This window comes from Vulpes lagopus, chromosome 1 (assembly GCF_018345385.1).
Source record: "Vulpes lagopus strain Blue_001 chromosome 1, ASM1834538v1, whole genome shotgun sequence".
NCBI lineage: Eukaryota > Metazoa > Chordata > Mammalia > Carnivora > Canidae > Vulpes > Vulpes lagopus.
In genome coordinates this window covers 182987288-183014908 of record NC_054824.1, presented here as the reverse complement: position 1 = coordinate 183014908, position 27621 = coordinate 182987288, and the positions used below count along the sequence as shown (strand labels likewise).

Sequence of the window (27621 nt, the reverse complement as noted above, 5' to 3'; positions counted from 1 at the left end):
GAGAGAGAGGCAGAGACACAGGCTGAGGGAGAAGTAGGCTCCATGCAGGGAGCCCGATGTGGGACTCGATCCTGGGTCTCCAGGACCGAAGGTGGCACTAAACTGCTGAGCCACCCAGGCTGCCCCTTGAAATACCATTAGTTGTGTGTTTGTCTTGTATCCTGAAACCTTGCCAAATTCACTTAGTTTTAGGAGTTTTATTATAGATTCAAGATTTTCTACATAGATGATCATATTATCTTCAAATAGGGATGATTTCATTTCTTTCTTTTTGATCTGTTTGTCTTTTATTTTCCCTCATTACCATCTTGCCAGTGGCAAGCTCTGTATTAAGTAAAAGTAACAAGTGTGGACATTCTTGGGTTGTTCCCAGTTGTAGGAGCAAAGTGTTTAGTCTTTACCATTAAGTAAAATGTTGACTGTAGTTTTTTTTTGTAGATACTGTTTATTAAGTTAAGGAAGTTCTGCTATCTTTTCTGAGAATTTTTATCATGACTGGATGGGGAATTTTATGAGATTTTTTTTCTTCATTGATATGATCATGTGATTTTTTTCTTAGCTTGTTAATATGTGGATTTTATTAGTTGATTTTTGGATATTGAACCAGCCTTGCATCCCTGGGAATAGATCCCACTTGGTCATGATAAGTATTCTTTTTATGTATTACTGAATTTTTTAAAAAATATTTTCTTAAGGAATTTTACATCTCTACTGTATTGTCTTACCTAGTTTCAGGATCAGGACAATACTAGCTTTATGAAATTATTTGAGAAGTATTCTCTCTTCTGCTACTTTGTGAATACTGGGTAAGATTGGTGTTAATTCTTTACACATTTGGTAGAATTCTCCAGTGAAACCCTCTGTATTTAGAGATTTCTCTTTTTGGGAGTTTTAAAATTATAAATTAAATTTCCCTAATAGTTACAGAACTATTCAAATGGTTTATTTCACGTTGGATATTCATTATAGTTTATGTCTTTTGAGGAATGGGTCTATTCTGTCTCGGTTGCTAACCGTATGTGTGTAGAGTTGTTTGTGGTAGTCTATTATCTTTAGGTGTCCTCTCACCTGTTTTATTTCTAATATTGTTCTCTCTCTCTTTTTTTGCTCTCTTTGTTTATGTCAGTTTTGCTAGAAGTTTGTCAATTGTATTGATCTTTTCAAAGAACCAGCTCTTTGTTTCATTGGTTTTCTTTATTGTTTTTCTGTTTTCAATTTCATTGATTTATGCTCTTTATTATTTTTCTCCATCTGTTTGCTTTGGGTTATTTTACTCTTCTTTTTCTAGGTTCTTGAGATGGAAGCTTGGATTATTGATTTGAGACTTTTTTTTTAATGTATGCTTACTTATTTTTTCTTCATTCAGTTTTAGATTTCCTGGTTCTTGGTTCTTTTTTATTAAAACCTGGACATTTTGGATATTAAGCTCCAAAATTCAAGATCTTATTTAAACTTTTTGTTATAATTGGATTTCTCTGATAATACTTATCAGAGGAAAGAGAGACATTGCCTCCATACTGCTAGGTTAAAGAGGAAATCTAGTTTTCCATTTGGCCTCTATTGACAAGAGATGTCAAGGGAGTCTGCACTTTGCTGATTGGGAGTGGAAATTTTTTTTTAAGATTTTTTTTTTTAAATTAAGTAATCTCTACACCAAATGTGGGGTTTGAAGTTGCATTCTCTACCCACTGATCCAGCCAGCAACTCTGGGAGTAGAACTCTGAAAGGCCTTAACTGATACCTCCCTGACTAGGAGGAATAGGAGTTCCTTATTACTGTTCCACTCTCCACTCTGCCTCCACTGACAGCATGGGAGGGGTTTGACCTCCTTACTTCTTGTCAATGACAAAAGTCCTGACTCTTCACTAGACTTCCTCTAACAAGCATTGAGGAGGAGGATGCTTCATTGCTACCAACCAGAGATGGAAGTCTATGTAACCATGTAGTCTCCATGGACTCCTTGGGTGGGGGGTTCATTTTTGGAAGGTGGGACAAAATGTCTCAGCTTCCTATTTGGTCTTTTCTGACATTCCTGAAGGCATGTTGTTGCATCTTGGTACAGGCTTTGAGATTGCACTCTGGGTTCCCCACTTGGCCTTTGCTGTTATGGGTGGGACCAAGGTTTTTCCAGTGGTATTTGACTAGAATAGAGTGATTATTGTCTAAAAGTTTATTTGTTTGTTTGTTTTGTCTTGCTAGACTGACCCTCTTCTGGACGTTTGGCTAGAGGGAGCAGGATTTTCTTTCCTTTTGGGGGGCAAGGATCCTGCATTGGCATGTGCAGATTGCTGGCTTCTTTAGCAAGTCTGGAATTATATAAGACAAAAAGACAATTCAGGAAAGTCACCACTGTGTTCTTGGGTTCTGTGTTCCTTCACTGGTTTGCCTGACTCTTCTCTCCATCTTTCAGCTTTATGTTTATTTTATAAAATGTCCAGGATTTGTAGTTTAACTTAGTGAGAAGAATAGGGAAAAATAGATCTACTCCATCTTCCCAGAAGTTGAAGTTTCCTAAAATAGAAGTCAAAGTACACATATTCACTTGATTTTGTTTAGAGCCTCCCTTAGATGGCTAGGCAGAAATTCCAAACATTGCAATCCATATATATTTTTTAAAGATTTTATTTATTTATTCATGAAAGCCACAGAGAAAGAGGCAGAGACATAGAGGGAGAAGCAGGGTCCCTGTAGTTGGGACCCTGGGATCACAACCTGACCCAAAGGTAGATGCTCAACTCCTGAGCCACCCAGGTGCCCCACAATTCATCTTTTGACCTTCTCCTTTTCCCCTGACATGTTTTTTTTTTTAAAGAACACATTCATTTGAAGTTAACTAAAGACAAAGTTATAGTACAGCTTATAGATGTTCTTATTATATTTTAGATTGGCTCTGAATTCTTCAGTATAATACTTGTTAATTATTAGTTAATTCTGTTAGGGAGGATGGTATTATAAGTAATAACATGGATTTTTACCTGTTGGTAATATTTAAGATTATTTTGCATCTAAACATTATTGAAGTTGCTCACAAGGGACAATTAATTTAATATTGACACAATCTTAAATAAATTGAAGAGGCATAAATCAGAGTAATGAGATTCAAAAAACTGTTAATATTAATGGGGAAACCTTTTGGGAAGCATAGTATGAAATCAAAGAAACTAGGAATCCTAGATGTAAATGATGAAACTAGTTAATGATTAAAAATTTGGTTATTTTTGTTTTAATTTCTTTTCAAGTCAGGCTATTCTATGTCCTTAAAAAAATGCAAGTCTTTATAACTATAATCAGAAAATGGGATGCAGAATTCTCAGAAATTAAAAAAAAAGGATTGACATCTGTAGAGAATACATCTGTCTTTTGGTTTTGTATATAAGGAATCAAGACAGCGCTAAACTTTATTTATGAAATAAATATGTGAGCTGTTTCCTAAATAACAAGTTCATAAATATTTATTAATAAGTAGTGGATGTATGTCAGAACACACAAATGCACATATATACTGCTGTGTTTAAGGGGTTTGGCAATTTATTAATCTCTGATTTTATTTTATTATTATTTGTATTATTTTTAAGAAAGATTTTATTTGACGGAGAGATAGATCCAGAGAGCACAAGTTGGGGGGAATGGCGGAGGGGGAGGGAGAAGCAGGCTCCTCCCTGAGCAAGGAGCCCGACATTGGGCTCAGTCTCCACAGGTCCTAGGATCATGACCTGAGTCAAAGGCAGATGCCAAACCAACTGAGCCACCCAGGCACCTAAGAGGGGGTTATTTTTAAACATAGAACAGGACTAATTGGATCTATGGCTCCTGGTCTAATTATTTTTGATAAGCATATGTGATCACTGAAACCAACTTATGAGCTTAAAAATAAACATTTAACTCTTTGTTTTAAAATCTTGATTTCTACAGCCTTCTAAACATATTGTGACATCTTAGAAGCTACTTAATGAGGTGCTTCCTGACCTTTCTGTGTGGCAGATATCCCTTTGCTCCTATGTCTCACACTCCTAGCTTTAATCATTCCCTTCAGATTTTCTGACTCTTCAGTAATTCCACAACCTTTCTCCAAGCAATGTATACATCACTCTTCCTCATCTTTTTATATCAGCCTATGTATCTTTCTAAGGCATAATTTAAATTCATCATTTATTTAAATTTATTTTTGTTCCCTACTATCGGGTAGGGAATGTGAGGGATCTATAAATAGTAGACTGAATGGACTCCTGCCTGGAAGTAACTGTCACTCATGCAGAATAAGTCATGTACACAGATTGTTGTCATACCAACTTGAAACAGTGTGGAAGTTTTTACTTACTGTAGAGGCAATGAAATCAGAGACATTGAAAGAGGGAGCGATCTCCTCCAGGTAAGGGCTAGAAAGGCCACTTGGTAGGCAAGGGGGGCCATTTGAGTTGGGTTTTGAAGCTGGAGTCAAATACAGATTTGATTGAGAACTGTTTCAGGTGATGAAAGAAAAGCAACAAAGTGATGAAATGAGCTGTTGAACAAAACAGACAAAACTCCAGGTGAGAATTGTTTATGTTTCACATATATTTTGAGAGTAGTGCTGTCATGGCTTACCACAGTTTTGAATGTGAGAGGAGAAAGAAAGAGAGCAAAGATGATGCCAAGGGTTTTGGCCTGAGTTGTTGGAAAGCAGGAAATGGGGAAGGCTGCAGGAGGAGTAGGTTTTAGGGGTTTTAGATTGGGAGTTCATTTTTGCATACATTGAGTTTGGGAGTGACTGTGAGTTATCTCAGTGGAGATGTGCATAGTGTAGAGAGTTGGATATCTGAATGTGAAATTGAGGAAGAAGAGCTAGACTGGAGATAGATATTTTTGAATCTCTGGAATTAAGATGATATTTTATAGTCATTGGATTGCACAAGTGTAAAGCAAGAGAGTGTGAGTAGATAAAGTGAAGAGGACCAAAGTTAACAGCAAAGCTTGCATTCGCTAGATGTAGAGAGTGTTGGTGCCTCAACAAAAATAGAAAACCCAGGAAGGTAGGTGGTGAATATAATTTGGGATATTTGAATTTGGACTTGATCGTTGGAGATCTCTGTACAATGGTGAGCATATAAGCCTGGAACTTGAGAGAGGAGGAAGATCTGCTGAGAGATGAAGGCAAGTCAGTGATAAGCTTATCAAGGGAAAGAATGGAGAAGGAGGCCAAGGGTCCTAGCAGATATTCCATAGAAATAGCTGAATGAGTCCAGGCTAGTTTGGGAATAACAGAGAGGCCATCAAGGGGCTGATGTAGTATGTAAATAAGTAAGAAGTTGGAAACTTTGACTGTGGAGGAAACTAAGTCCTGTTGGCAAGTAAATTGCTCAGGGACTCACCATAAGCCAATGGTGTTACAATTCAATCTCAGTTTTATGTGCTTCCAAAATCTGTTCTCTTTCCTCTACAACACAAAGGCTTTGCTAATTCATTCCTCTTATTCTATAGAAGAGTTAACTAATAAGGTCATACAGTTAGGTAGCATTTGAGATGGTTATAGAACCAGGTTCTCTGATTCTCTTGTGTTGTCTTCACCATAACAGAATTTTAATAAAATCTCAGCTGAGATATAATCCAATAATATGTGTGCTTCATAGTCCCCCAACTGTTTATACTGTTTATAATAAAACGCAGTAGGCTGTTTCAAATTTTACTAAATTCAACTTTAGCTGTTGGAATTCTAGATTAAGGCCAAGTATTCTGCAGATGCTTAGAATTCCCTAAGAAGACAACTGGACATGTCAAGTAAATTTATGAAAATCACTGAGTCATTTTCTTAACCTAAGTACATTGATAAATTTATTTATGATTGCATTATTAGCAGCCACTAGTGTGTTGAACAATGACGATAGACTTTCACAGTACTGCTCTTTTCAGCAATAAAATTGGTAGTGTTGTTGAGGTTTCACTTTTCACCTTTGACAGCTTCACAGGGAATATTCTCAGAAGTCACAGGCATCAGCTTTCCCATTGGCTGTGCTATTACTGGAGGAACTGACTTAGGCTACTTCTATATAAACCCACAGAAAAGCTGCTTTAACAGATTTACAGTGTATTGCCTAGGTCTCCAGTCAGTGAATCAGGAAGTGAGACTCTTACTGTTAACAATCTAATAGGGCCCTCAAAAACCATTAAAGTGGAGAGTTGATATAGCATCCATATATTTCAAGAAATACATACTTTGGTTTGAAATACTTAGTTGAGAGTTTCCCTTTAAAACTTACTGAAAGTGGTCTCAGTTTTGCTTTGCCAAATAATCTATTTTATGGCAGTCTATTTCCATATTTTTTTTGCAAGAGCTTCAAATTTATCATATACTCTATATTTCTAATCTCCACAACACTATTTGGAGCCTTGGAGTCCTGCACTATTACTGGGCTTATGTATTGCCTCATGGGAAAAACTCAGAGGAGTCATTCCTTAGCTTGGATAGAAACCATTTCCATTGCTACTTGCTCATTGTTTATCTGAATGTGTTTGCTATCTGGCTTTGTGGATTTATCCATACCCTAGAAAATACTTGGTTTTCTAGATATCTTCATATCTGTAAAAGATATGGGAATATAGGGATGTACATATAGAACATATATTTAATTACCCTGTACCTGTATAACTTATGCACAAGTCTCCTGCTACCCCCTGCCATGTTGAATATATTGACAATTATATGTCTGTCTACAAACTTCCCTCCCACTTAAAACATCTCAGTGAAGAGGGGCATTGTATACTTTCTAGAGAAACTCAACAGTTTTGCTTCAGTTCGAGCATAAAAGAGTTTAAAAGTTTCTCTTATTTTTTTGTCCATGAGCTTAAAGAGATTAAACCAGTGATTTTCCTTGGACAGTATGTTTCACTTTCAGAAAGCTAGGACAGTAGGGAATTGTCTTTGTCTCTCTTATTTTATAATGATCAGTTTTATTTTTATTTTTTATTTTTTTTTTAAAGATTTATTTATTTACTCAGAGAGAGAGAGAGAAAGGCAGAGACACAGGCAGAGGGAGAAGCAGGCTCCATACAGGAAGCCCGATGTGGTACTCGATCCCGGGTCCCCAGGATCACACCCCAGGCTGCAGGAGGCGCCAAACCGCTGCACCACCAGGGCTGCCCTAATGATCAGTTTTAAAATTTGAACCAGAAATGAACCTTCTTTGCTTTGTATCATTTATTTTTTAATATAAAAAAATCCAGAATAACCTATATATAGATATAATATGCAACTGTGTGCAATACAATTTACTTGAAAAAAAATCTTTTAAAAAAATTAAATTCAATTAATTAACATATAGGATATTCCTAGTCTCAGAGATAGGGTTCAGTAATTCATCAGTCTTATATAATACCCAGTGCTCATTACATCTTGTATCCTCCTTAAAGTCCATCACCCGTCCCCCTCCCCCTTTGGAAAAACATTTTATTTTTATTTTTTATTTTATTTATTTTTCGTTTTTTTTTTTGAAAAACATTTTAAAAAGCACACTTTTTATTTATTTAATCTAAAACATACTTCATTGATAAGTTCACTGTTGTCTCAAATCAAGCATCAATTCAAGCAATAAAATTACTTCTTCTTCGTCAACAAATATATCACTGATAGCAAGAATGACAACTACCAAGTGTTATAAACAGGAGCTTATTTATAGAACAATTCAGTTAAAGAAAATTATTCTTTTAGATTGATTGGGAATTGAGCCTTGATAATTTTAAGACAGAATATCTCTTGTATAAACATATTTTTAAATAATAATTTATTTATTTATTTATTTATTTATTTATTTATTTATTTATTTATTTAAGATTTTATTTATTTATTCGTGAGAGACACACACACACAGAGAGGCAGAGACACAGGCAGAGGGAGAAGCAGGCTCCCTGCAGGAAGCCCGACGTGGGACTCGATCCTGGGACCCCGGGGTCATGCCCTGAGCTGAAGGCAGACAATCAATTGCTGGGCTACCTGGGTGCCCCAAGAAATCCTTTTTTTAAAGAAATAATTTTTATTTTTTTTCCTTTTTTATCATTATTTTATTATTATTTTTTTATTGGAGTTCAGTTTGCCAACATATAGCATAACACCCAGTGGTCATCCCGCCAAGTGCCCCCCTCATTGCCCGTCACCCAGTCACCCCAACCCCCCGCCTACCTCCCCTTCACTACCCCTGTTTATTTCCCAGAGTTAGGAGTCTCTCATGTTCTTTCTCCCTCTCTGGTATTTCCCACTTATTTTCTCTCCTTTCCCTTTATTCCCTTTCACTAGTTTTTATATTCCCCAAATAAATGAGACCATATAATGTTTGTCCTTTTCTGATTGACTTACTTCACTCAGCATAATACCCTCCAGTTCTATCCACGTCAAAGCAAATGGTGGTATTTGTGGTGTCTAGTGGCTGAGGAATATTCCATTGTATACACAGACCCCATCTTCTTTATCCATCATCTTTTGATGGACACTGAGGCTCCTTCCACAGTGTGGCTATTGTGGACATTGCTGCTATAAACATTGGGGTGCAGGTCTCCTGTCATTTCAATGCATCTGTATCTTTGGGGTAAATCCCCAGCCGTGCAATTGCTGGGTCGTAGGGCAGGTCTATTTTTAACTCTTTGAGGAACCTCCACACAGTTCTCCAGAGTGGCTGCACCAGTTCACATTCCCACCAACAGTGTAAGAGGGTTCCCTTTTCTCCGCATCCTCTCCAACATTTGTTGTTTCCTGCCTTGTTAATTTTCCCCATTCTCACTGGTGTGAGGTGGGATCTCATGGTGGTTTTGATTTGTATTTCCCTGACGGCAAGTGATGCGGAGCATTTTCTCATGTTGGCCATGTCTATGTCTTCTTTGGTGAAATTTCTGTTCGTGTCTTTTGCCCATTTCATGATTGGATTGCTTGTTTCTTTGCTGTTGAGTTTAATAAGTTCTTTATAGATCTTGGAAACTAGCCCTTTATCTGATAGATCATTTGCAATTATCTTCCCCCATTCTGTAGGTTGTCTTAGTTTTGTTGACTGTTTCTTTTGCTGTGCAAAAGTTTCTCATCTTTTTTTTTTAAATTAATTTTTATTGGTGTTCAATTTACCAACATACAGAAAAATACCCAGTGCTCATCCCGTCAAGTGTCCGCCTCAGTGCCCGTCACCCATTCCCCTCCACCCCCCGCCCTCCTCCCCATCCACCACCCCCAGTTCGCTTCCCAGAGTTAGGAGTCTTTATGTTCTGTCTCCCTTCCCGATATTTCCCAACACCTCCTTTCCCTTCCTTTATATTCCCTTTCACCATTTTTCATATTCCCCAAATGAATGAGAACATACACTGTTTGTCCTTCTCCGATTGACTTATTTCACTCAGCATAATACCCTCCAGGTCCATCCACGTTGAAGCAAATGGTGGGTATTTGTTGTTTCTAATTGCTGAGTAATATTCCATTGTATACATAAACCACAGCTTCTTTATCCATCATCTTTCGATGGACACCGAGGCTCCTTCCACAGTTTGGCTATTGTGGACAAGTTTCTCATCTTGATGATGTCCCAATAATTCATTTTTGCTTATGTTTCTCTTGCCTTCATGGATGTATCTTGCAAGAAGTTGCTGTGGCCAAGTTCAAAAAGGGCGTTGCCTGTGTTCTCCTCTAGGATTTTGATGGAATCTTGTCTCACATTTAGATCTTTCATCCATGTTGAGTTTATCTTTGTGTATATGGTGTGAGAGAGTGGTCTAGTTTCATTCTTCTGCATGTGGATGTCCATTTTTCCCAGCACCATTTATTGAAGAGACTGTCTTTTTTCCAGTGGATAGTCTTTCCTGCTTTGTCAAATATTAGTTGACCATAAAGTTGAGGATCCACTTCTGGATTTTCTATTCTGTTCCATTGATCTATGTGTCTGTTTTTGTGCCAGTACCACACTGTCTTGATGACCACAGCTTTGTAGTACAGACTGAAATCTGGCGTTGTGATGCCCCCAGCTATGGTTTTCTTTTTTAAAATTCCCCTGGCTATTCGGGGTCTTTTCTGATTCCCCACAAATCGTAAGATAATTTGTTCCAACTCTCTGAAGAAAGTCCATGGTATTTTGATAGGGATTGCATTAAACGTGTAAATTGCTCTGGGTAACATTGACATTTTCACAATATTAATTCTTCCAATCCATGAGCATGGAGTATTTTTCCATCTCTTTGTGTCTTCCTCAATTTCTTTCAGAAGTGTTCTGTAGTTTTTAGGGTATAGATCCTTTAAGCTCTTTGGTTAGGTTTATTCCTAGGTATCTTATGCTTTTGGGTGCAATTGTAAATGGGATTGACTCCTTAATTTCTCTTTCTTCAGTCTCATTGTTAGTGTCTGGAAATGCCACTGGTGTCTGGGCATTGATTTTGTATCCTGCCACACTGCCAAATTGCTGTATGAGTTCTAGAAATCTTGGGGTAGAGTCTTTTGGGTTTTCTACGTACACCATCATGTCATCTGCAATGAGGGAGAGTTTGATTTCTTCTTTGCCAATTTGAATGCCTTTTATTTCTTTTTGTTGCCTGCTTGCTGAGGCTAGGACTTCTAGTACTATGTTGAATAGCAGTGGTGAGAGTGGAAATCCCTGTCGTGTTCCTGATTTTAGGGGAAAGGCTCCCAGTGTTTCCCCATTGAGAATGATATTTGCTGTGGGCTTTCTGTAGGTGGCTTTTAAGATGTTGAGGAATGTTCCCTCTATCCCTACACTCTGAAGAGTTTTGATCAGGAATTAATGCTGTATTTTGTCAAATGCTTTCTCTGCATCTATTGAGAGGATCATATGGTTCTTGTTTTTTCTCTTGCTGATATGATCAATCACATTGATTGCTTTACGAGTGTTGAACCAGCCTTGCATCCCGGGGATAAATCCCACTTGGTCATGGTGAATAACCTTCTTAATGTATTGTTGGATCCTATTGGCTAGTATCTTTTTGAGAATTTTTGCATCTGTGTTCATCAGGGATTCTGGTCTATAATTCTCCTTTTTGGTGGGGTCTTTAGTTTCGGAATTAAGGTGATGCTGGCCTCATAGAACGAGTTTGGAAGTACTCCATCTCTTTCTATCTTTCTGAACAGCTTTAGTAGAATAGGTATGGTTTCTTCTTTAAACGTTTGATAGAATTCCCCTGGGAAGCCATCTGGCCCTGGACTTTTGTGTCTTGGGAGGTTTTTGATGACTGCTTCAAATCCTCCCTGGTTATTGGCCTGTTCAGGTTTTCTATTTCTTCCTGTTCCAATTTTGGTAGTTTGTGGTTTTCCAGAAATGCGCCCATTTCTTCTAGATTGCCTAATTTATTGGCGTATAGCTGCTCATAATAAATTTTTAAAATCGTTTGTATTTCCTTGGTATTGGTGGTGATCTCTCCTTTCTCATTCATGATTTTATTAATTTGAGTCTTTTCTCTCTTCTTTTTTATAAGGCTGGCTAATGGTTTATCTCTCATTAATTCTTTCAAAGAACCAGCTACTGGTTTTGTGGATCTGTTCCACAGTTCTTCTGGTCTCGATTTCATTGAGTTCTGCTTGAATCTTTATTAATTCTCTTCTTCTGCTGGGGGTGGGGTCTATTTGCTGTTTTTTTCTCCAGCTCCTTTAGGTGCAAGGTTAGCTTTTGTATTTGAGTTCTTTCCAGTTTTTGGATGGATGGTTGTATTGCGATGTATTTCCCCCTCAGGACTGCTTTTGCTGTATCCCAAAGATTTTCAATGGTTGTATCTTCATTCTCATTAGTTTCCATGAATCTTTTTAATTGTTCTCTAATTTCCTGGTTGACCCTTTCATCTTTTAGCAGGATGGTCCTTAATCTCCACGTGTTTGAAATCCTTCCAGACTTCTTGTGATTGAGTTCTAGTTTCAAAGCATTATGGTCTGAAAATATGCAGGGTAAGATCCCAATTTTTGGTATTGGTTAAGACCTGATTTGTGACCCAGTATGTGGTCTTTTCTGGAGAATGTTCCATGTGCACTTGAGAACAATGTGTATTCAGTTGCGTTTGGATGTAAAGTTCTGTAAATATCTGTGAAATCCATCTGGTCCAGTGTATCACTTAAAGCTCGTTTCTTTGGAGATGTTGTGCTTAGAATATTATAGAAAGTGCTGTGTTAAAGTCACCAAGTATAAGTGTATTATTATCTAAGTATGTCTTAACTTTGGTTATTTTTTTTTAACTTTGGTTATTAATTGATTGATATACTTGGCAGCTCCCACATTTGGTGCATAAATATTCATTATTGTTAGGTCCTCTTGTTGGATATATCCTTTAAGTATGATATAGTGTCCCTCTTCATCTCTTACTACAGTCTCTGGGATAAACTTTAATTTATCTGATATAAGGATGGCTACCCCTGCTTTCTTTTGAGGACCATTTGAATGGTAAATGGTTCCCCAACCTTTTATTTTCAGAATGTAGGTGTCCTTACATCTAAAATGAATCTCTTGTAGATAGCAAATAGATGGGTCTTGCTTTTTTATCCAGTCTGAAACCCTGTGCCTTTTGATGGGGTCATTAAGCCCATTCTTGTTCAGAGTTATTATTGAAAGATAGGAATTTAGTGTCATCATGATACATATTCGGTCCCTGTTTTTGTGGATTGTTTCCTTGGACTTCCTGTTTCTTTTACAGAGTCCCCCTTAATATTTCTTGCAGAGCTGGTATGGTGGTCACATATTCTAAAGAAATAATTTTTAATGCCCGCCAGTTACATCAGTCAAACCCTTTAAATAGAGAGGAGGGACACAGTATGGTCCTCAGTGATACCCAACAGTCCTACTTCATTGAATTTCCTCTTGGTCTTTGTGTGTTGACTAGCTTATTCTGCTCACCTTCCCTCATCTTATATTCCTATCCAATCCATCATTCAAATCTCCTTCATTAGGTTTACTCGGGCCTTCTCAACTGGTTGTAATTTGTACTATCTTTCTTTTTAGTCCCTAAAATATTTCCCTTGTAGTCCTGAATGGAAGAAGATAAGGAAAAATTAGAAAGCTATTGTCACAATCCAGGTAAATGATACGGTAGTTTGGATTAGGGAATTAACAGTAGAGATAAAAAGAATAGATAGTTTTGCGAAGGATTTTCGAGATAGAATTTACGTAGATTGCATGTGAAGAATAAAGAAAATAATAACTCCCAGATTTCTGACCTCTGAGATTACATGAAAGGCAGTACCATTTTCTAAATTAAGGAAGGTTGATGAAGACAAGTTTGGGTGGAAATTGTGTTAGGTTTGGGATTCCTATAAGAAAACTATGTTAGTTTGGAAGGCTAACTGCCTTTTTCACTGGAAATTAGATTTAAAAAATGTGTATTAGCCTAAAGAGTAATTTTTTTTCACATTTAACACATGGGTAAATAGAAAGACAGTGTTCTTTTATGTACTGGTTCAGAGATCCAGGCTGACAAAACTTTGCCATTCTCAACATGTCACATGACTCCCACATGACTTGGGAGGTTTTTATGGACCAGGAAGGAAATTATACACCAATTACTTCTGCTTATATTTCATTAAAACACAGTCAGATGGCTACATCTGCCTAGGAAACATGGTCTAGTTTTATGTCCACATATGATTTGATGAGCAGGAAATGTCACCACATCCAATTAGAGACTTCAAGTAGGCAGGTGGAAATTAAGTCTAGAGCTCAGGGAAGTCTATACTGGAGATGTAAGTTTTGGAAATATATAACATAAAATAATATCTAAACGTATGAGACAGGGAGAGAGTCATCTGTAGACATGGCCTAGAATCAAGTGATCCCTGACATTTGTGGCCAAGTATTATTAAAGAGTAAATCCACAAGAGACAAAGTAGAATTAGATGCGGGCTAACACACCACCATCTGGTGGAGGAGAACATTAGTCTTCCCACTCTGAGCCCTAACAACCCATGGGGGTGGTCAGTACCCTTGGCAGGAAGAAGGAAGACGTTTTGATATAGCTTTTACCCTGAGGACCAGAGAGACCAGTCTGGAGCTGTGGAAGACGAGAAGGAAATTGGACTGGACTGTTGAATTGTGTATTTCTACTCTTTAAGATCTGAAAAGAGAGGGAAGGAGGACAGGTGGGCCTATTTCTGAGTCATTCATTTTAGCTTTAGGCACTTGTGCAAGTTACTTAGACTCCCTATTTGCTCATTTGTAAAATGGAGATAATTATCATACCTTTTACCTAGGGTTTGGGAATTCAGTGAGATGAGGCACCTGAAACATAAGCACAGTGACTATCACATAGGCAGGGCTCAATGTGGTCTTAGTTCTTTTTATTTCAATATCTTTGAGAAGCATCTATATATTTGTAAATGGCTATGTATTATCACTGGTATTCAACAAATGGTAAGTATAGATGTAGTAAAGTCAGAGCAAATCTTAATGCCATTGGGAGATTATAAAGATAAACCTTCAAATAAATGTTATGTGAAGAACATTGTAGTCTTAGGGATAAACAAATATCCCTAAAAACAAATATTTTTAGGGATAAAAAAATATATCAGTATACCAAGACACTCAGGTAAAATTTTAAGCCACTTGGCAAAATCATTTCATAATTTCTTTAATTTAGTGTTTTGTAAGCGGATTTACAACAAAAGACATTTTTTTTGGTTAAAATCTTATAGCAGTAGAAATTGTAGACATTTCATATTTTTCTTACGTTAAAAAATTCTGTAGTTAATTCTTATTCAGGTATAACTGACAGGTATACATCAATACTATTTTCAGTTCTCAAATCAATAGCCTGGATGTTTTTTGGAAAAAAAAAAGTCTAATTAGTTTCACTGAGGGGTTTCCTTCTAACACAGGGGAAAAGCTCACTGCTCCTGAGGTATTGACTGGGATAGAAACCCTTTTTAACGGCCCCCTAAGAGGTCAATTTAAGGGCTCTGGGCAATATGTGGGAACTAAAGTAGCTGTAAAGACAAGTTCTGTTCTTTTGCCCAGCTCAGTTAGTACCATTTTGTTTACCTTTGGTAGAAAATATGCTTTTCACTTTGGGTGCTAGTTTTTTACAAGTGGGATGTTGTTGCCCAAGTAGACATGAATCATCCATGAGCAGAACAAAAAATGTCTCAATATAAGTCCTGGGCCATTATTAGTTCTTTGGATATATTCTATTGCATACATTCCTCTTAAAATATCTTTCCCTGTCATTTTCACGTATCAACCATATACTTCTCTTTCAAGATCCAACTCAAATGTCACTTTCTCTTTGACTCTTTTTTTCTCCTGTCAGACTAGCCTTCTCTATTTTGCTACTAGACTATTTTGTGCTTGTTGAGACTAGCACTTTCCCCAGTGCATTGCAAATATTTCTTTGTGTGTGCGCCTGTGCCTCACTGGGTTATGGACTCCTTGAGGACCTGGTGCATATCATATTTAACTTTGAATCTTCAGAACTTAACACAGTACCTGGCACATATTTATCCAGTAAAAATCTTTATGTGAAACATCTTTATCTCAACACGTAGATTTTTGTTGAAGGCCATCAGGTCTCAATGCTATCATACACTGAGAACAGTAGTTCTCAGCTGGAAGTGATTTTTGTATTCCCTACATCTCCCCCATCCCAGGGATATTCGGCTCTGGCTATAGACATTTTCAGTGGTCACAACAGAGGAGGAGAGATGGTGCTACTGGAATCTAGTGGTAGAGGCCAGGGATGTTGTTAAACATCCTACCATACCCAGGACAGCTCCCCACCCCATTCCCTAAATATCAATTGTGCTCAAGATGAGAAATCCTGTTCTAGAAGAAAAGAAGCCTATATAATCACATTTTCTATTAAAACTGTAGTGATAAAAAAACCAAATACAAAAACCAAAAACCAAAAAACCCATAGTGATCTACATAGTATCAATGACTATTTATAAACTGCTACTGCCAAGCAGTATCTCCAGCCCAAATGTGTATATTCTATGCTCCTGACCCATACCTATCTTTCCACTTTTTTCCTTCTCTTCCTCCCTCCTTTCCTTCTCTGCTTTGTTTTCTTTTTTCTTTCTCTCTCTTTCTTACCATATTTGCTCATCATCTCTACCTGCATGTCTCAAGTCACTTCAAACACACATCAAAAATAAAAGTTTTCATTTTCCTAAGACATTCCTTGTTAGCTGTATAAATTCTCCTAATTAGTGCTCTTTCTCTCAACTTAGCTACGTAAGCTAGAAAACTTACATTCAACTTCTGCATAAAATTAGATCTTTTAATAAATCCTAAGTCTTCTCTTCTGTCCAGGTCCTTATCACCCTCTTGTCTTGGCAGCTGCGGAGTCTCCTAATTGACCTCCCTGACCCTCTACATCCCCTTTCACATTACTACAAGAATACACTGTTTTAAGGAATTGCTTCTTCATGATTATAAGATTAATGGGCAATCATTGTAACAATTTGGAGATACCAAAAACAATAAAGAGGAAAATGTAATTCATTTTTTGGGGTAATACAACCTAGTACATTTCTTTTAGTTTCCTCTTCTATGTAAATATTCTGTATTTCTTACACTAAATTGGAAATACATAAAATATATAATATATAATTATAATGTCTTTTTTCACTTTTGTTAAAAATTCTCATATCATTAAATATTATTGAATATATTTGGAGGTATGTGTCTATTTGAACTTTGTTCTTATTATCCAGGAAATCACTTGGATTGGGCTTTTCTGTCTGAGAAAGACTGTGTATAGTAAATGAGGTCTATGTCCATGCCTAATAGTATTGTAGTAGATGTAGCACCCTAGAATAATGTCGTATATTGAATAATATTGATTGGATGGGCTCCTCTGGCCCAGAGGCAGTGGCCTGTAGCATTTTCTAGATTTACGTACATGCAGATCTACGTTTGCCTTATATAATAAGTTTCATGATAGTGTAGGTAAAAAATGGTCAAATGTCAGCAATTTCATACACTATAACCTCTCTATGAGGCTGAGCTTGGAAGTGGTACAGCCCAAGCTTCCAGGATGTCTGATGGGGACCCTTACTTCTTTTAGCCTTATCATTTGTACCTGTGACCTTCTGATAAGGTCTTTTGGGGGACTTAGCATTTAGCACTCTATCTAAAATGTTCAGTGATTTCCTTCTAAATCTTCTTGATTAGAAAACCTTCTTTAATTTGCCAATGTGGTGTCTATGTCTAGTTTTTCATCTTGAGATGACTATTGACATTTGTCATCTTTCATATTTTCCTTATTTTTGCTCAGCTCCTTCTGTCAAGGGATGTCTCAGTTGCTTCCACATATCTCTTCAGTACTGGTGCATACTATGTTTTGTTATGGCAATGTGAGGTGGATGTGTCCTGCCCATGGGTAATGTGAGGATGATCGATATCATGTCATACCACTGATTCCCTTTTTTTTTTAATTTAAAAAAATTTTCACATCAATTCTTGTTACAAGTGGTGATGAGGAGCTCCACGTCAGTCTGGTGCTTCAAGCATTGAGCATAACTCAGGCTCCCCACCTTGCATGGATCCCTTTCATCTTTTCTTTATATGAAGTCAAATATAGTTGAGTTTTGCCTTTTCTGAAAACCAAATCTGAAAATTATACTGTTTTAATGAGACAATTGTACCTTTGGGGGGTTACTAGTGTGTTTTATCTTTTACCATTTTATATTATGTGTTTTTAATGGCTTCCTTGGTTTTTCTTTTACTTTTTTTTTTTTTTTTTAAGATTTTATTTATTCATGCAAGACACGGAGAGGCAGAGACACAGGCAGAGGGAGAAGTAGGCTCCCTGCATGGAGCCCGATGTGGGGCTCGATCCCAGGACCCCAGGATCATGACTTGAACCAAGGGCAAATAGATGTTCAACCACTGAGCCACCCAGGCACCCCGGGTTTTCTTTTACTGTGTAAATTTGTTTTGTATTTGGTTTTTCCCCACTCTGAACCTTTGAGTGCAAGAAATTTTTGAGCCTGAACCATGCATTGCTCACCAGAGGTCTTTTTTTTGGCCTTGCTTATATGGCATTCTTATTTATGGTAAGTTCACTTCCCAGGATCTGACATTGCCACACCATCCACCTACCATCTCTGTCCTGTAGTTTTCTGGGAGTTTTCATTCTAAGATAAAAAGAAAGGTAATAAAGGCTGGATGACAGTTTTCAGACTGGTTCAGATTGTAGATATTTGAGATAGGGAACAGAATTTGCAAGAGGGATTAAATACCTATTTAAAACATTTCAAGAAGGTGTGCTTGATTTTATCCTGAAAACCAAGGAATCTGTTAGGGGATTCTAAGCAGGGAAAATGCATCGTTCAAATTGGCGCATTAGCGGGTGCCTCTATTGCCTGGCCTGAGTGACAGATATTCATTGTTCTCCTCCAAAGTGTGTGTGGCGTGTGCAGTAGTGATAGAGGGAATCTAAGTAATTCTAAGGATTTTTGTGCTTTTTAATGTTTTATTGATATAGATATCTAAAGGCAATTTTCTATTCCCTGACTTCCCCACTTTTTAAAGTTTACAGAATGCTTTTTAGATATTTTCCATCTGTTCTACCAGAAATTTCTGAATTTCATGTCAAGTTCTATTAAATGTATCTGAAGAAGTCATTTAACATATAAAAGAAGAAGAAAAAAGTTAGCCTCCCATGTTCTTCAGCTTGGGTATGTGTCTTAGACATACTAATGAAATGGATAGAAATTTATGAGTAGTCTATTAAGATAGCCTATTAAACAATATGTTGTACATCCATAGTTTATTGACATTTGATGTTTATAAGGAGGCTCCCAAGCCTCCATAAAACTCTTAAGTTATTTCTGAATCATCAGAGAAAAATTATTATTTTCAATTTATTTTTGTGTATGTTATAGTGTGTTTTAAATTTTAAAAATATTTGTGATCTTTGCCTGTAAATGTAATTCTATATTTAGTAGATTTTTTTTTTGATGAACTAGAATATCTTCATGGGAATTAGTCTCCCTTCCCAAGTTTTACAGTTTTATCCTCATTATAAACTCTCTATACTCTGTTTTGGGTCAGAGCTATTTCAACATGTGCCTCTTCTCCTTGATTTATTATTATTATTTAAATTTATTATTTATGTAATTAATTAATTTGCTCTTTACCTTACTATTTTTTACTTTACTATTTATTTTAGTTTATTTATTGTAGCAAGATAGTGGATGACCTGTTCTATTAATGGAATTGCAAAATCCTCTCCTTCCCCATCCACCTCTATCCCCTGTGTTCCTGGTTCCTAGTGTCTGCCTGTATGGAATATTCAGAAAAACTGTGGAAAGGTTCTAAAGTTCCATTCAAGTATTCTCACAACTGTATTGCTGGTTTCTGAAATATTACAAGCAGAACTTTGTTGCTTTAGCATTGATTCAAATGTAAGTGCATATGTATCTGAGAAGGATTATGCTTTAAGGTACTAGGGTCTTTTGCAGTCCACTATGAATAAAGGAGCAAAGCATATCTTTTATAGCATGGAGAAGAAAAAGCCCAATTAGGGGCAGAGATCTAGATGCCAGGGGTACCCAGGAAAAGCTTCTCCACCATGGCATTGTGGCCCAAATCTTGGTGTGCTCTCTGGTAATGAACTATCACCAGGGAATGAAAAACCTATGCAAAGATTCACTAATTCTAAACTTCTCCCATCTGGCTGAAATCACTCTAGTTTGTAATTTAAATTCATTGTACTTGTTAGTGGAAGCAAAAGACAACTTGATCAAGGGTTCAGTGATGTCATGGCTTTCCTCCTCACATCTCTTTTTTAGGGGAATTTTATATTAATTCCATTAACCTTTAATCTGTTACCCAGACTTTTAATTATTGCTCTGTTCTCTCAAGGCTTTTCTCAAAGATTTCTACAACCTCCAGGGCTCAAATGGAATGATGCCCTGGTGAATGAGCATCAGGTAAACTCTGTTTTCAGTGGGGTGTGATTTCACACTCTTTCTTGTACTCTTGTCTATATAGTTCATATTTGAAGCCTTGTAATCCCTTATATAACATTGTCTTGGCGACTGTACTTTTTCCGAATTTCATGTTTCAGATACAGAACTCAACTTTGTCACATGGTGTTTTACACAGCATACTTTAAAGGCCATCTTGCCTAAGGCCTGCAATGATGTTATCAAGACCCTTATAGAAGCAGGGGAATAGGGATAATTAATTTCTTTTTTGGAGATTCATAAAAAGTCCAGTATCTACTAGAAAATTACAATGAGCCCAACACAGCAGAGAATTGCAGTAAATTCCTATGTTCTTCATATTCATAGTGATCTGGTAAAACCAACCTGCTTATATATCAACATGCTTCTCTGTAAAATTAGGTTAATGATATTTGACTTCTCTTGGCCCCACTTTGGGATTTATGAAAAGTAAAGAAATAGAAAACATGACTGTAAAATATTTTGAGCTGAAAAATATCATGTGTAATTGTTGGTTTATCTGAAGTTAATGTTGGTATCACTAAATTTGTCAAAATAACTTCTGTCATCCTTTCTTCATTCCTGTCTTCATACTTGTCCCATAAACATGCATGTAGTACAACATGTACCAGGTACGTGTCTGCGTATTACATTGATAAATAAGATGGTGAGATCCTTGCTGTCATGGAGTTTACATTCTAGTGTGCCTGAGTGTGTGTATTTGTTTGAGGAGAGACAATAATAGGTACGTAAATGAATATAGAAGCGAGTACACATTGTAAACATTCCTGAGTAGGAAATAGAGTGATGTAATAGAAAATAGCCGGGGGTGCAGAAAAGGCTGATGTAGCTGAAGAGTGGTAGGTCAAGTGGTGGGTGGAAGACGGTGAGGAAGAGGCTCTATCCTATAGAGTAAGGTTGTTTTTATTTTAGGAGCAATGGGAAGCACTCAAATGTGAAGAGTATCTTGAGCTGATTTAAATTTTAGAAAAATCACTATAGTTGCTCTTTGGAGGATCCAGATGCTTTTTGGAGGTGAAGGTGGAAGCAGGGAGCCCAGCCAGGAGGCTATTGCAATTATTCAGATGGGAGGCAATGATGGCTTGAACTGGGGTGATGGTCCAGAGGAATATAGAGATGAGAAGACACATTCCAGGTATATAGTGAAAATAGAACCAGCAAATCTTAGTGAGGGATTTCGCTTGGGGGATGAGGAAAAGGACATCAGGGATAAGTCCTGTATTTTTAGCTTGAGGATGATGGTGTCTTTTATTGAGCTACGAACATGTTTGAAGGGGGGATCAGCAGTCTTTTCAGGTTTTTGTTTTTGTTTCTGTTTTATATTTGAGAAGCCAAATAGTAGTAGGTATCCAAAGGGAGAGGTCGAGTAGGTTCTTACACATTTAGGTTTGTTTCACAAGGGCAAGGTCAGCTCTGGAGATATCTAGGAGATGTTAATATACAGGTGTGTTTATTTATTTATTAAAGATTTTATTTATTTATTCAATTGAGATTGAGGCAGAGACACAGGCAGAGGAAGAAGCAGGTTCCATGCAGGGAGCCTGACGTGGGACTCGATCCTGTGTCTCCAGGATCACACCCCAGGCCAAAGGTAGTGCTAAACTGCTGGGCCACCGGGGCTGCCCTATATAGGTGTGTTTAAAGCAGAAGATTGGATAAGATTCTCCAAGGATAATGTACAGAGCAAAGATAGTAAAGGTTAAAGCTGAGCTGGCAAGGAGGGGAGCACTTCTATATTTGTCAGTCAACTGGAATAGAGGTCAGCAAACCACAGCCTGTGGACCAAATCCAGCCTGCGGCCTGTTTGTGCATGGCTACCAGCTAAGAAAGGTTTTTATATTTTGAATAGGTTGTAAGGAAAATAAGAGAAGAATACACGAGATTGCATGTGGCTCACAAAGCCTGAAATATTTATGATCTAGCCTTTTAGAGAAAAAGTTTGCAAAAGTTAAAGAATCTGAAGCCAGTAAGGGAAACTGAGAAGAAATGTGCAGAAATGTAGGGGGGAAATCAGAAGAGTGTGATGTCATGGACATCACAAGATGACAAGAGAGTGTTTGAAAAAATTTTCTGAGAGGCTACTAAACTGAGGACAAAGAATGACCTGAGTATCGGAGATGATCTCATTAGTTAAGGAAGGCAACATTAGTGTCAATAACAAACCACACCAATATTTCAATGGCTTTGCCACAATACAAGGTTATTTTTCATTAGTGCAATTTTCAGTTGACCAGAGGTGCAGAGGTAATATGCTCTGTTCCATATATCTAAATGGGGACACAAATCCTTTTCTCCTGTGGCTCTGTAATACTTTTGGGCTCTGAAATATGAAGCTAGATCCATCAGGTCTGCAGATGGAGAGAGAGGAGGGATAACATGTAAGAACTTTTTGATGGGCCACATCACTTTTGCTCACGTTTGGTTGGTTAGAGCTTAATTGTATGACTCTGCTCAATGGCAAAGGAGGCTGGAAACTGTTGCTTAGCTATCACTTGGATCATGAAGTGGGATGGTAGATGGAGAGGAATGTAGGGTCAAGAGAAGTTTCCCATGAAGGAAGCCTTGTGTTGTAGTAGTAATAACAGTAAGGGTAATGGTGATGAGGATACTAACAGCCATCGGTTTTTGAGTACTTACTATGTACCAGACATGGTTCTAAATACTTTTCCTGTGTTAACCCATTTAATCCCTGCAATATTCTTAGTAGGTGTTCTTGTTATTCCTATTTTAACAGATGAGGAAGCCAAAGAAGAGCCAGGTTAAATAATTAGCCCAACATCACATAGTTGTCAACAGAGCCAGCAATAAAATTAACGTGATTCCTGAGTTAATGTTAGCTATAATGCTTGGTAGGGAGAGCACCACTTTTAGAATCAAATGGACTTGGATTTGAATTCTTAACCTGTTTCTTTTTTAAAAAATTTAAATTTTCTATTTTTATTTATTTATTTTATTTATTTATTATTTTTTATGGTTAAAATTTTTTTTTCAAATTATTTAGATTTATCACTCAGTTTAGATGAGTCCAGTCTGATCAAGGTGTTGACCTTGGCAGCATCAATGTCATAGAGCTTCTTCACAGCCTGTTTGATCTGGTGCTTTTTGGCTCTGACATCCACAATGAACACAAGTGTGTTGTCTTTTATTTTCTTCATGGCTGACTCAGTAGTCAGGGGGAACTTGATGATGCCATAGTGATCAAGCTTATTTCTCCTGGGGGCGCTCTTTCGAGGATATTTGGGCTGTCTTCGGAGATGCAGGGTCTTGGGTCGTCGGAATGTAGGTGACATATGGATCTTTTTTTGTGACTGTGCACACCTTTCAGCACCGCTTTCTTAGCTTTCAAAGCCTTTGCGTTGGCTTCAGCTTTGGGAGGGGCAGGGGCTTCTTTCTTCACCTTCGGCGTCATCTTCGTGAAAGGTAAATTTTTTATTTTTAAAGATTTTATTTATTTATTAGAGAGAGAGAGAGCATGAGTGGGGGTAGGAGTAGAGGGAGGGGGACAAATGGACTCCACGTTGAGCGTGGACCTCAAAGTGGGGCTTGATCTCATGATCCTTAGATAATGGCCTGAGCCAAAATGAAGAGTCAGATGCTTAACTGACAGAGCCACCCAGACACCCTTTGACCCCTTTCTCAACAGCTATATGACCTTGGGAAGTCATATAACTTCTCAGCTTTCTTATCAATATAAAGAAGATAATGACTAGTATAGAATTATTTTAAATGTTAAATAATATATGTAAAGCCCATAGTATTATGCCAATATTTACTAGACATATAATAGATGGTGACTTAATATACTAATTATGAAAGATATGTCTGAATAGATTTTTTTCATTGTACATATTTCTTCTTCACTTTCTAAAAAATTTAGAAAACTTGCTCCTGTTTATAGTCCAGTAGATATGAGTGAAAATATCATTATGTATAAGTCTTTTATAAGTATTTTAAGTATTTACAGGTATTCTCAAGCATTGAAAATCAAGTTGTATATGATTTTAAATGTATATACTACTTTATAAGCTCTGTAACACCTTAGGGGAAACCTTCACAATACAACCTGCTGTCCGATAGCAAATTGATGTTCTGTGCTTTTATTGTCATTTATCCCCTTATCTTGAATAAATGTGCCTTGTTTAAAAAATTCTAGAGTGGAGGGATAATCTGTTAAAAGACCTTTCACATTCAAAAGGTCACTTGCATTTTATAAATACAAATAAACGGATATATCATCTAGTCAGAAAGATATTTCACCTATCAAACCAGGGCCTCTGTCCAGAGAAATGTGAAACCTCCTAAATTCTCTGAACTTTTTAGAGCAAGAGAAAGAAAGCAGATAATGCTATAACTGGTTGGGAGTGTTGTCAGCTAGTAACACTTGCCAGGTAGCAAAGCTATCTTTGCCACTTTAAAATTTCTAAAAGAAAAAAAAATGTCTACCACATTTGGAAGCGGTTTTAAGTAGTTTTTCATTGGTGGGATTTGTGTGAACAGAGTATGTCTTAAATCTAAGACAGATTCATTCCTGAAAGTGAAAGACCTCACTATAAGGCAGTTATAAGATATGGGCCCCACGGACAGGGTTCCAGGTACTATACAATTTTACATTAGAGACTCTAAGCCATTAATGGCTTTCCTCTGGAAGAAGCTGTCTTCTGGGTTCTAACTCCTTAAAGAATTAACATGTCTTAAGAAGAGATACATGGAAACATTCACCTGGCTCTGTTCTCCTGCTCCTTTTGGGAATTCCAGACCAACTTCAGTCTTTTCACAGCTGTACCAGTGATGTGCAGGCTGATAAGGGCTGATTAGAGTCCTCGGGGGCACTTAGAGCATGTGCCGCTTGGGATTACATGGCCCCAGAGCCAAAGACTTTGCAGCATAGCTATTGGTAAAGAGCTGTGGATTCAGATAATTTTCTAGTGATCTTATCATTTACCAGAGGCAAACTTATTGAATCTCTTTCAGCTTCACTGTCCTCTTTGCAAAGTGTGGCTATTTATGCCTCTGACATAGAGTGGCTATGAGGGTAAATGAAACAATGAAGGTAAGGTGCATTGCACCATTTCTGGCAGGGAAGTCCACCAAAGATGGAAACCATTATGACTACTACTTAGGCGTTAGTAAGCAGTCTACTCTGATAGATCTGGGACTTGGGTACTGCTAAGGTGATTCTCAATCTTGGAGACCAAATGAGAGAAAAGAGTTAAGACAAAAACTGGATACTTCCTGCTCCGAATTCTCTAGCTCAAGCACAGCCTTTTAGGGGGTTGGGTCTGAATGGGAAATCCAGAGAGGGGAGTCAGCCTAGGGGCTCTAATATGATCCTGGGTAGGAAAAAAATGCTCACAAGGTAAAAACTGAATTCCAACAGATGTGGAATTGGAGAGAATCAAAGGCCCTGTCAAGACATGGGATGGGGACTGGTGGATCATTCCAGTCTGTGGCCAATTGGGTGGAGAGTTTTTCTTCAGGCATAGAGAGTGGGACAGCAATGACAGGTGGGAAGCAGAACAAGAGAGGCAGGAGGTAGGTGAGCTCAGAGTAGAGGAAGAGGGTCTGAAAGGGAGGGAGAATTTAGGACCTGGGGAAAATCAAGCCGTGTGGATCCTTGGTTAATGCTCTTTAGTCACAGAGATGGGGAACTATGGGCAAGGTCTGATCCACAGATCAGAGAGATAGGGTCCCCAAAGCTGACATTTAGGCTAATGCAGTCAAGCCTCTAAAGGCAGAAATGCTGTGGGATGGGGACAAGGATGGTGTCACTAGCTAAGGGAGAGGGGAGATTGGGAGAGAGTAGGACCTATAGTGATCAGACTCTGGGAGGGTTACCTTATGTTTGCTCTTGTTCATTGTTAAGATGTGTCCTGAGGATGGGGCTGGGCTGAGCCTGTGCTTGGGGTAGGAATTTGTGATTTATGAATCACATAATTGTGAGATTCATAATTGTGAATGATGAGGGCAAGGCCCTCACAACTACTGGGTGATCTTTGTAAGAATGCAAATTTGATCCTAGTTCTCCTCCTCATAAAGCCATTTAGTGGCTCCCGTTGTCTGTGGGATAGAGTCCAACTTGCTTAGACTGGCATTAAAGGCCTGCTGCGATGGAGCTCCAGCCTCCTTCCCAGGTTCGACATTTCCCCCTCAGATATACTCTGCTCCCCACCCTTGCAAAGCTACTCATCCTTTCCCAAACATGGCTCTGCCAGACTCTCATGCCGTGTGACCTCCCATTGTCTATAAATCCTACTTGAATTAAAGTGTAATCTTATGAAGAAAGCAAATTATAAGAAAAATAAAGCGGTAGAAATCCAACTGGTGTTTTGAATTTATTTCTTGAATAGTAAATCTGTAAACGCAAGTACTTAAAACGTATCCTTCTTCTTGGTGAGGTCTTAAAGAGATCCTGTCTCCCCGCCTTCGAGCCAGATACCCTCCTTGGTGTTTCTGCAGAATCCTCTGCACATCTGTTATGGCATTTGTCACACTATGGGATGCTTTTGTTTTCTTCTTCATCCTCGTAATCCTGATGCTAAGCACAGCATTTAACATGTAGGTCCCCATTTCTGAAGTATGGAGTGACTATTGGAGCAGCTGTGAGCATCCTTCCCTCCACACTTCTGTTGTGCATTGCACATGCCCTTTTGTAACCCTCCTCTGATTTGCACAGATCACCGGTTTCCACGAGAATGTCATCTTTTAACTATAAGCTCAGCGAGGCCAGGAGCTGTAATTTTTCTCTCTGTATTCCTTGCACCTGGCACACAGAAGATGCTCAAACAGTATTTGCTGATTGAAAGAATTCGAGTAACTTTCAAAAGACAAGTGACCTCTGTGCAGAACCTGTAAAGATTATGTTCCAAAATTGTTACTGTCCATTAAAAGCAAGTAGTCCCAGAAGATTTCTAGCTGCATAAAGGTTTTCCCATTATTCTTTAATTGGTGCCCCGTAGCTGAAACTCCTGTTGTTTTGTCTATGTCCCTGTACAATAGATATGGATTCTCTTCTGGGTCTCCCTGAAGTGAATAGCAGTGTGTAAACATCCTATAGCTTCAATATATTGATTGAAAAACTGGGTACTTTATATAACTTCTATCTTTCTTACTACTCCTATTATCTTAAGGGTTATATTTATATGCAGGTTATGTGTGTAAAAGTTCTGAATGGCACTATGCTTGAGTGGGGATGGGAAAGAAATTTCTTAGCTCTCCTGGAATTAATTCTAAAGAAACTGTATTGTAGTGCTATAGATAATTAAATAGTATTATGTTTTAGTCAGCATCTTGACTCTGGGGGGAGAAAAAAACTTTACACTGTAAGTTAAAAGTATTCTAAACATAAAAATACTGAGAAAAATTCTCAAGTTCACCTTCAGAAAATTTACATAGAAGATTTTAGTGGCGTTTTCGTCTTTCATTGGTATGTAACAATTTTTTAATGAATAAAAGCAAGACAATTATTAAACATCCAGAAGGAGCTTGTTTCTATTAACTCAAGGAAAACCATTCAGCTTTGACTTACAAAGTATGTCTTTATGTTGACATACTTTTAGTCATTTTTAAAGTTGAAATTCCTTGAAATATTTTGAAAAGTACATTCTCACAAAGGAGAATTATAAAATAATTAAAGCAGTGGAAATGCAGCAATTGTTTTAAATTTGTTCCTCGCATATGAAATATGAAAATATAAGTGCTTTAGCACATTTGAATTTTTAACAAAT

At 37.6% G+C, this 27621-nt stretch overlaps 1 long non-coding RNA gene across 2 annotated transcripts in view; it reads left to right on the top strand.

Annotated features, from left to right (window-relative positions):
• Positions 1–4279: 4279 nt before the first annotated feature.
• Positions 4280–27621, top strand: part of LOC121496578 — a 159378-nt gene continuing 136036 nt past the window's right edge. For both annotated transcript variants that reach the window (XR_005989275.1, XR_005989274.1), the window contains exon 1: positions 4280–4369. This is a non-coding gene — a long non-coding RNA (uncharacterized LOC121496578). The remainder of the gene's footprint in view (positions 4370–27621) is intronic.